The 11233-nt window shown below is 38.8% G+C and overlaps 1 protein-coding gene across 3 annotated transcripts in view; it reads right to left on the minus strand.

The window, feature by feature from the left end:
• The window catches only part of LOC150094086 (uncharacterized), a 608624-nt gene extending 597483 nt beyond the window's left edge, over positions 1-11141 (minus strand). For all 3 annotated transcript variants that reach the window (XM_090413217.1, XM_090413213.1, XM_090413214.1), the window contains exon 1: positions 10622-11141. The gene's annotated coding sequence lies outside the window, so the exon portion shown is untranslated. The remainder of the gene's footprint in view (positions 1-10621) is intronic.
• Positions 11142-11233: the final 92 nt, after the last annotated feature.

An 11233-nucleotide genomic window follows, 5' to 3' on the forward strand; every position in this document is an offset into this window, starting at 1 on the left:
CTCCATCCAAATCTTCACCTGTATCATTAACATACAAGTTAAACAGTAATAGCCCTAAAACAGATCCCTGAGGCACTCTGCTAGTGACTTTCCTTTTCCTTGATATCGCTCCCCCATACACAACTTGTTGATACCTATCAGACAGCCAATCTCCAATCCAATGCACCAATCTAATATCCAACCCCATCCACTCCAGTTTGACTATCAATTTATCATGAGATACTTTATCAAAAGCCTTTGCGAAATCCAAGTATATCACTGTGTATCCTTCTCCTCTGTCCAAGGAAGCGGTCACTTTATTGTAATAAGTAAGTAGATTACTAAAACATGACCTCCCTTTAGCAAATCCATGCTGTCCATCAAAGATGATACCATTGTTGTCAACCCAACTCTGGATCCTAGTTCTCACAAGCTTCTCCAACAACTTAACCACAACACCTGACACACACACACACACACACACACAGATAGGCCTATAGTTTAATGCTTGAGTTTGATCACCTCCTTTATGAAGTGGCACAATCTTAGGAATGTTAGGGATTATCTTTGACCTGCAATGCTAATTTCCTTTCATACTCTGCTTTTGCATTTCTTACCATACTGGTTACTCTTCTGGCCCGTGCTTTGTACTGCTGTCACCTTTCTTTTTGAATTCCCTTCACAATTTTTTCTTTTTCGTAGCTCCAGCTAAATGGTTGTATTCATCCATTTAATTGCCACTTGATTTACTCTCCTGACTCTAGATATGGAGTCTCCCATTACTTCCCTCAAACACTCTTTTACCACATTCCATGCACTATCAAGTTTCACATGCCATGGCACTGATCCAAGCAATTTTCCAGCTTGTCATATTTATCAGTCCTGTAATTCCACATATACCCGGCAGTGTAGTCCAAAAAGAAATAGTGCCAGGGCTCTGCCTTGGAAACAAAAATCCAGAGCACGAAGTGTGCCATTATTATTATTATTGTGATGGCTATGTGGCAGAGAGATTGCCTTGTTTTCTGAAACGAAAATGACGAGTAGCAAGTTGTATTTTTTGACCGAAAGCTAGAAATGCATTATAAGTCTCATTATCATAATTCTGATAATTTATTATAATGAATTTAAAAATTTTCATAGTTTTAAAAAAGTACCAGGGCATCACCCTGCCATGCTCTGGCCTGACTACACCCCCTACATATACCCTTCTTAACTGAAAATTCCACACATTTAGCCACCTTCCAGGTCAAGACCATATGATCACTCTCACCAACTGGTGGCAAGATGGTTATAGACTAGGGTTCTTAACGTGTGATATGCATATCTACTAACAAAGTCGAAGTTGGCAACACTGATACTGATTAATTTCTGAGAACTGAGTGATGAAGTGTAGCGCTGTAGTTCATGTCTATACATATTTGTCAATCCTGCCCCCCCCCACCTGAGAGCAGAACCTACCTGATCAGCTGATAGCAGCACAGTTAAAACATCCATTCTAAGTAAGTGAATGTACCTTCTTACCACTCTATGTATTTGTTCTGATTTATTTCACTTGCTGTGCTTAAAGTTATTTTTAGACTTCAGTTTACTGTGAAGTTAAATGAACGTGTTCCTAAAGTGTTTATCGATATATGTAATTTACGAATACAAAATTTAATTACTTAAATATAAAGAGCCAATAGGCTTCATTTCAGCAATATAAACATAAACATCATTTAAATTAAGGAGATATTAAATCCCACATTGTTTTAAAACCGAATAAGAAACTCAAAGATTGGAATCAGAATGTTTCCTGCCAAATATAGTAAACTATAACAGTATCGGCGATTACTAGCACGAGCTAATGCAAGTAGTCCTAGTACATAATACAATACCGGGCAACTTGTAGCAAAGGTGGTAAAGTTCTGATCGCTATTCTTGGTATTTTCCATAATGTAAAAACACATTTCCTAGGAAATGTATGCTGTTATTACATTATGGCAGGAGGTCACTACCCAGACCGGTTTCAGCCTTTTTTGAGGTTTCATCAGTGAGTAGCTAGACCAAATTAATACCAAAGGGTATAGTGAAAAGAACTTATATACTCTGCTATACGAGTTGTCAAACAGGTGCACCCATTAAGTTACTTAAATATAAAGAGCCAATAGGCTTCATTTCAGCGATATAAACATAAACATCATTTAAATTAAGGGGGATATTAAATCCCACATTGTTTTAAAACCGAATAAGAAACTCAAAGATTGGAATCAGAGAGTTTCCTGCCGAATATAGTAAACTATAAAAGTAAGTAAAACGTACTAGGACTACTTGCAGATTAGTTTTGTTTTTGCTGTCATTGTGATCAGACGTATTCCTTTAGACTCTGCCTAGATGAATTTTATATAAGGTTTTTCGGGAAGCTCACATTGCACTGGAACTAACACAGTTCCTGACCTACTATCTTCCCCTCTGTATGAAATATGCAGAGGTCTAACGGCCGGCATCAAGGGATAGAGGTCTATCCCTTGACCCTCTCCCCAGCACTTCTCAAGATAACACCAGAGAGATTATGTCACTGGTTAACGACCAGCCCCTAGTGGACTCAGATAACTCTACAGACTATCAGGTTGTCAGCAAAAAGAAGCGTAAGAAGGGATCGCCAGCAGCAGATCCTGAAATAATACATCAACCCTGGGAAAAAACAACTCCAATGGACTTAACAGCACAGAGACTGACTCTAGGGCACAACCCAAAGAGAGGATTCCACCAGTAATTTTAAGAACAAAAGAAAAATGGTTTTTAATTACAGCGACGATGAAGAACGCAAACATCAAATTAACATCAGCCAAGAGTACAGATGAAGGAATCCGGATTCAACATGAAGGAACTTCAGACTACCGCCAGCTCACCAGACTTATGAACTGAAAGTCCCATATCACACATTTCAGCTAAAAAGCAAAAAAAATTTAAAGGTGGTAATTAGAGGGCTGGCTGAGACCATACCAGCTGAAGAAATAGCTACTGACCTCAGATCACAAGGCCTAGAGTCGATTAAGATATCGCACATGTACCGAGCAGCGCCCTATGCCTCTGGTCTTGGTCGAGATCAGTAAAGACCATAGAGAAATTTACGACCTTAAAATAGTTTGCAGCTTAGTCATCAAGACCGAGCTCCTCAGAAGAAAGGCTTCAGCTGGTCAATGCCATCGCTGCCAAAAGTATGGGCATGCACAAAAACTATGCAAAGTGGATTACAAGTGTGTCAAGTGTGGTAACAACCATCCCTCACACACTTGTGTCAAACCACAAACCACACCTGCTAAGTGTGCAAACTGTGGCAGCCCACACCTAGCAAATTACAAGGGATGCTCACTCCACTCATTCAACCTGCAGAAGGCTAGAGAGGCACTACCCCTGCCCAATCAGAAGCGAATTACACCAGAAATCAAAACGCGGGTCGTTACTCCTGAAAAATCATATGCATCTGCAGTCTCTACTAATAGCAAACCGGCATCTTGCAACCAAACCACCGCAGCAATCCTAGATGCTACTCTAGGAGAGATGTTAACAGCCTTTAGCAAAACAAATCCCAATCAGGCTGACACCAACAAATTCCTCAAAAACACGCAAGTCATCTTCTCTATGATTAACGGATAACACGGTCACCTTAACTAACTCATTACAGATTGCTTATTGGAATGCTAACGGGCTAAACAACAACCTCCTAGAACTAAAAGAATTTGCTGAAAGATATAAGATGGACATCCTTTTAGTCAACGAGATGCATCTTCGGCCTTGCGACAACCCCAAAATAAGGTACTACACACTGCTAAGATCAGAAAGACTCAACGCCAGAGGGGGCGGAACTGCTATATTTGTTAAAAACAGCATAAGATACAATGAGATCAAGAAATCAGCAACCACAAACCTGGAAGAAATTGGAATTGAAATACATACAAAAAAAACACAGGCAGTCTAAAACTATATTCAGTCTACAACCCTCCAGGCAAACCACTCCTAGCCTCAGACCTCTCCCAGCTCCTTGACACAAACGAAGCAACAATAGTGGCAGGAGATCTAAACGCAAAACACCCTGTGTGGAACAGTAGAAACACCAATAATAATGGGAAGAGCCTACACAAATTCGCTATGACAAGAAACATCACCATAGCAGGTCCTGTTGAACCAACACACTACGGACCACTGGGCAAACCTGACGTGCTGGATATAGCCATTTTCAGGAACACCCCACACCAATTATAGTTACAGGTTATTAATGACCTTAGCTCCGACGACAATCCAGTTCTGCTTAGCCTAGGCGGAGAAGCAGAAACCATCTCCAGATAATCCTACATAAATCTCAAGAAGCTCAACTCAACTCTCAGCAACATCACAGGCCCTGTCCCAACTATCTCCTCACCCAAAGAAGTAGACATAGCGATCAATAAACTGGAAAGCACAATCCAAACTGGCCTTGCAACAGCCTCCAGCGTTACCGTTCCAGCTCAAACAAACCTGCTCCCAGAAGAGATTCTAAAGCTTATCCGCAACAAAAACAGGATTAGATGTCGGTATTATGCAACACTATCACCTCAGGATAAACAAGAGCTTAACAGGGCAACAAACCTAGTCCAATATGCGATCAAAAACCATAAGAATCAGCAATGGGAGAGGAAATTAAGCTCCTTAAAAACTGAAGATAACTCGTTATGGAAAATGACTAAAGCCCTTCGCAGCGATCACCCCCAACATAAAACCAATCCATGGAGAAAGAGGTATAGTCTACCGAGATGATGAAAATGCAGAAGCTTTTGCAGACTCTCTAGAGCTGCAATTTCAACCAAACTACACTCATGTGGACTTGCGCTTCATTGAAAAAATCCACAAGCAAGTACGCTATGCACTTCATCGTTCCACCACCCGTGACAACTCAAGCTATACCACGGCAAATGAAATATACCAAATCATCAAGAACCTCAATATCAGAAAAGCACCAGGTCCTGATCAGATTTCAAACAAAATTATAAAAGCACTCCCTCACAAAACAATAATACACCTAGTGGCTATCATCAATACGATGCTAAGACTCAACTACTTCCCCATAGGTCTGTAATTCTGGGGGAACTGAGGCGCTTTCCCTGATTTACAGACCTATCAGCCTCCTGTCAAGCCTAGGGAAAATAGCTGAAAAAGTAATTCTAAAACGCCTACAAAGCGAAACGGACAATCTAGGTCTAATCCCAAAAGAACAATTTGGTTTTCGAACTGGTCACTGCACAACTCAACAAATCCAGACTTATAGCATACGTAACTATCGGATTTAATTGGAGACAGCACAGGTGCAATCTTCCTGGATGTGACGAAGGCCTTCGATAAAGTGTGACACAAAGGCCTCATCCACAAACTAATTACTGCAAAATACTCACTAAACCTCATCCAAATCATAGACTCTTACCTAAAAGACCGAAAATTTCAAGTGAAACTTCGTGGGCTCAGATCAACTACAAGAAGTATCACAGCAGGTGTCCCGCAAGGCTCCCTATTATCGCCGTTACTCTTTAACATTTTTATCTCAGACGTCCCAAGCACGACATCAACCACCATGGCATTTTATGGGGATGACATGGCGATACTGACCAGATCGCTCAGACCATACCTGGCAATACAGACTACAAAATGCAGCAATGAATCTTGAAAAATGGTTTTGGTTATGGAGAATTGATGTTAATGCAGATAAAAGCACGGCCGTACTATTTACAAGGAAGAAAGCAGACCATCATGGAGCAATCACGATGTTCAATACTGATATCCTATGGCAAAAAGAACTAAAATACCTGGGAATCAAACTAGATAACCATCTCAGCTTCAACCCCCACATCTCTCATGCTTGCAACAAAGCAAACTCAGCAATAGCTCAGCTCTACCCTCTACTCAACCGTAGAAGCAAAGTCAGTCCAGAAAACAAATTAAGAATATACAAAGCAATCATCAGACCCATACTGACTTATGGTTAGCCAGCGTGGAGCCACACCTCTCCTAGCAACATCAAACGATTACAATTCATCCAAACCACATGCCTCCGAATGATCTTCGATGCCCCGTGGTTTGTAAAGAACACAATCCTCCATCAAGATGGAACCTGCCAGACATACCTACATTTCTCCTCCAGATAGCAACCAAGTACTTTGCTCAAGCATCACTCCATCCCAACCTACTCATTTGCGAGTCATCAGATTACGATGAAAAAGACAGTTGGAAACATAAACGCCCAAAAGCGGCCCTGATCACAGATTGAAATCTTTCAACACAGCCCTAATTAGGGCGAGCCAAGTGCTCAAAAATTTCTTCCTTTAAACCGGGAATCATTCATAGCGATGAAGGGAACAGAGTCCACGGGACTGATATCCATCAAGCCACAGAAGTTATCAGTTATCAGGACTACTTGCATTAGTTCACGCTAGTAATTGCCGATACTTTTATAGTTTACTATATTCGGCAGGAAACTCTCTGATTCCAGTCTTTGAGTTTCTTATTCGGTTTTAAAACAATGTGGGATTTAATATCCCCTTAATTTAAATGATGTTTATATCGCTGAAATGAAGCCTATTGGCTCTTTATATTTAAGTAACTTAATGGGTGCACCTGTTTGACAACTCGTATAGCAGAGTATATAAGTTCTTTTCGCTATCCCCTTTGGTATTAATTTGGTCTAGCTACTCACTGATGAAGCCTCAAAAAAGGCTGAAACCGGTCTGGGTAGTGACCTCCTGCCATAATGTAATAACAGCATACATTTCCTAGGAAATGTGTTTTTACATTATGGAAAATACCAAGAATAGCGATCAAAACTTTACCACCTTTGTTACGAGTTGCCCGGTATTGTACTATGTACTAGGACTACTTGCATTAGCTCACGCTAGTAATCACCAATACTTTTATAGTTTACTATATTTGGCATGAAACTCTCTGATTCCAATCTTTGAGTTTCTTATTCGGTTTTAAAACAATGTGGGATTTAATATCCCCTTAATTTAAACAAAATTTAATGTTTATATATATTTTATTTCCATTTGTTATACTACAAATACAGTTTTATCTCTAGGGATATGCTAGTTACATACACATTTCCAGGGGGTACATGAAACATAAAAGATTGAGAATCACTGTTATAGACAAATTCTCTGATGCAATTACTAGATCTAGCATTCTCAAATCCCCAGGATATTCCATCACATGCTGTCTCAGGTAATTATTCCTTAGTAACTGCATAAATTCCATTTCCTTCTTTCCATGTGTCATCTCCTCCTTCCAATCAATGTTCTCATAGTTGAAATTCCCCATAATAATTACCTGCCCTGCAGTCATTGAGCTTAGCTGTCCATCCTCTGGTCTATACAATCATCCAACTGTATATTTTATTCTGCTGGCCTCTATCTCACACCAGATAAGCTCAAATGTGCTATTTTCAATGGCCTGCAGTTGAACTTCTCTCTTTGGTTTCAGTTCATTGCCTATTTCAATAACACTCCTTCCTCCCCCATTCTTTTTTCTCTGAACACACCATATCCTTCGCATTCTATCCCAACTAATTATATCTTCTTCTGTCAGTTATGTCTCACTAATGCCAATAACCTTTGGCCAGGATGAACTAACCAAGATAAACTCTCATAATCAGCTTTGAAGTTATTTACACTACCTGCATTCACAATGCATTTTGCAATATGTATCAATCAATATCTCAGAGTGATGATAAAAAGAATGAAAAAGTTGGTTAAAGACAAAATTCAAGAATGGATGGATAAGATTGTGATATTCTACGAGTGAGAGCATAGTTTTGTGAAGGTTAAGTCGTTCCTTAATAATTTACCCACAATAATACTACTGGATTTTCCAAAGACATCTGAAAGGATCTTCTTCTCTCCCATAGTCCTAAATGGACCGTTGGGTCACTCATGGCTGGTAGGTGATATTCTTTGTTAGCCTCCTCCAATCATCTCGGTTTCTTGTTCTTGATGTCAGTTGAGAAAGGGAGGAATTTGTCCATTTTTCAATGTTATCAGTCCATTTTAATCGAGGTCAGCTCCTAACCCTTGATTCTGGAATGATTCCTTCTGGTATTTGCTTTGGAATGCCATTAGCCCTCTCCACATGTCCGAACCATTTCATCTGTCTTTTTCTGATGACTGTCGGAATATTTTCCCTTTTTTCCCCATCTATTGAATCAATCAGTTTTAAGACATTTTCATTGGTTTTGTGAGCAGTATAGGGAATTCTCAAAAGTCTTCTGTAAGTTTTCATTTCAAAAGACAGGAGTCTCCTCTCATCTTCCCTCAATAAAGCCCAGGCCTCACAACCATACAAGAGGATAGAATTCACCAAAATGTCAATTAGTCTTAGTCTGGTTGTGATTGCAATTCTGCTATCTCTCCACAATGGTTTTAATTTCTGTAGGGCCACAGTTGCCTTAGCAATTTGGTATTTAATATAGGTTTTTGAGTGACCATCACTGAAAGGATACCAGATGAAAATATCTGTTACAAAAACTGAAGCACATGGATGGATACGAAGATGGTGATATAGACAGAAGGGTGGTTGATGGACAAATATCAAGGAGTTGGGGGGGGGACCAGAGCAAGTGCTCTCTCGAACCATGTCCTGAATTTTGATGATGCTAATGAAGGAAAACTATCATTTATCCAGCCTTATGGGACAAATTGGAAAATATCTTTCAATACTATGATGAACTGGAAAGAAGAATTGTAGAATCTAAAGAAATCATTCTCAATCTAACACATCTCAACACTAACCTCAGCTATAATCTCTCAGACTGTCATTGTGCTGCTATCCAACTTTGGCATTCATGAGACCTTGAAAGCACACACACATCCAAAAATGAAGAGATACACAGAATAGCTTCAAACATTAATACATTTGAAGAAGAGACTTGAAAGTAATATTTGTTTCCCTATGTCAAGTGACTAGCATGAAGATAGGTATCCTAGTGGTGGGGCTGCCACCTTAAGACAACTAGGCATGCCTTTTTTTTTTAGTAGACAGTGGAAACTACAGTTTGAGAGGAAAGAGTCACCCCCTCACCCTTGACTTGCTCTAATAGCACTGGGGGGGGGGAGTAAGAAATAAGAGAGAGAGTAGAGGAAAAAAGAATAGAAGACCAGTCTACAGATATGATATACCAAGTGTATATTGTAGGAAGTAAGATCAGGTCTAGCTTGGGTATTTCGGGTTTGTCATGCCCGTACTCGGCAATAAGAGTCCCTGAGAAGGTTAACCCTCTAATGTATAGATTTTTTCTCTTTCGAAATGTCTGTTGGTAGTTCCCTCTTGTTATGCACCCAAAGAAGTCTTCTAAGAAGAGTTAACTAATTAAGTAATTTTACATAATTAAGTAAATCTAATTAAGTAATTTTAATTAAATGCAGTTAGCTTAATTAAAAGCTACTTAAAAAAAAAAATTTAAAAAAAATATATATATAGATATAGATATATAAGTGCAGAAATCCAAGAGAAGGCAGGTGACTAGTGATGTGATACATGACCCTGTGCTTGAATCATTGCTATTTAATTTGTATCTTAATGATACAGAAAATGTTCAATTGTTTGTTGGTGATACAAAACTGGGTAGCATAATAATTCAGGTAATGTAGAGAACTAGTAGAATGATTTAAACAGGCTGACAGTATATGCAAAGGATAATGGATGATCCCTTAATGTGCAAATGCATAAAGATAAGCACTCGGGACAAAAAGAGTACCAGTTGTGTACTATGAAGGAAATATACTCCATTGTGGCATAAGAAACTGATGAAGATGGGGAATTTGGGGGTATTGGATAGGTAGTCGAAATTCTGAAGCCATATTGCAAAAGTGGACAAGATAGCTCATAAGATCACACTAACTTGAAGGGATAAGGAGGTATCATTCCCCTTTATAAAGTTTTGATACAACCACATCTGAATTACTGTGCTTACACAAGTCTGGTTACCTGGATTTCTTGGAGAGAATCTAGAGATGAATGACCAAGGTGATGAGTGGTGTGTGGAATGCTCTCTGCAAGGATAAATCAAGAGTATTGCAGGAGTTAGTTAATCAAGTCACTAAAAGCGTTTTTTGTACAAAGGAAAATGTTCAGCACTTGGAGGAGAGGAGTTGTAGAATTAAGTAAGAATGTTATTAAAGACAAGATGTTTTTGCTTGAGAATGGTGAAAGAGTAGAATAGGTGGCCAAAATGTTATAAGTATTTTGTCGGTGAAGGTGCGATACGAGAGATATTTGTGTGGCCTCCCACGATGAAGCTTTGAACTCCATGGAAGGTCCACATGCAATAAGTGGATATGACTTACACAGATATACATACCCATATAATTATTTTTATTTTCATTTTATACAAATAAAAAACACGAACATACGACTGCAATAAGAATGGCTATATTTAAAGTTATTTATGCATTATAAACAGTGATCAAACTATGCAAGTGATTTTTCCTACGAGATGCACAATTGAGCATTATTTTATCGCAAGCGTTCACTTTCACTTTTCTCTTCAATGATCTTTGTCGTTTTAAAAATAGATTCGTGAAACAAAATACTAAAAAATAAATAAATCATTCAAAATCTTGAGATTGAATGAAATATTTCTCACCTGATTTTTCGCTTCTCACTCAGAATGGAAGCGCAAGAGATAACAACCTTGAAGCACTAATGCCATAATACACATATATCCCAGCAAGTCTCTCACACCAATTTCTGAGGTATCAAATAAGAAGTGTTACTTTAACTAACGGCGTAATAACCACATAGAAACAGAACAGGTATGTGTTACATTGGATTGATAGTATCTACTACAAAGGCCTATTTACTAACAAGACCGTTTTAACAAATATTTTTAATGATGCACACCAAAATAGGCAAATGGCCTTATTAATGAACACAATGCATGCTTAAATGTTAGCAACCGACGCCAACTAAGATAACAACTGCTATTTCACTTAATAACTTTAGCAATGAATTGTTCAAGATCCTCATGATAAACTTAATTACTACGCGCAAAATTACTTTAATCTTTAACTAGAAAAATAAATGTCACTAAAACTAGCAACAACGAACAAACTGCAACAACACACACTAACGAAGGAGGATTTCTCTTTGCCACCTCGGGGTGCAGAACATTTCACTCACGCTCTCCAGCAGAGAGGTGAGCCAAGCTGAATTATTAGTTTTCATTGGCTGATCAAAGCGGAAACGGAATTACTCA

This window comes from Typopeltis vanoorti, chromosome 23 (genome assembly GCF_054136105.1).
Source record: "Typopeltis vanoorti isolate ZY-2024b chromosome 23, IOZ_Tvanoo_1.0, whole genome shotgun sequence".
Lineage (NCBI taxonomy): Eukaryota > Metazoa > Arthropoda > Arachnida > Uropygi > Thelyphonidae > Typopeltis > Typopeltis vanoorti.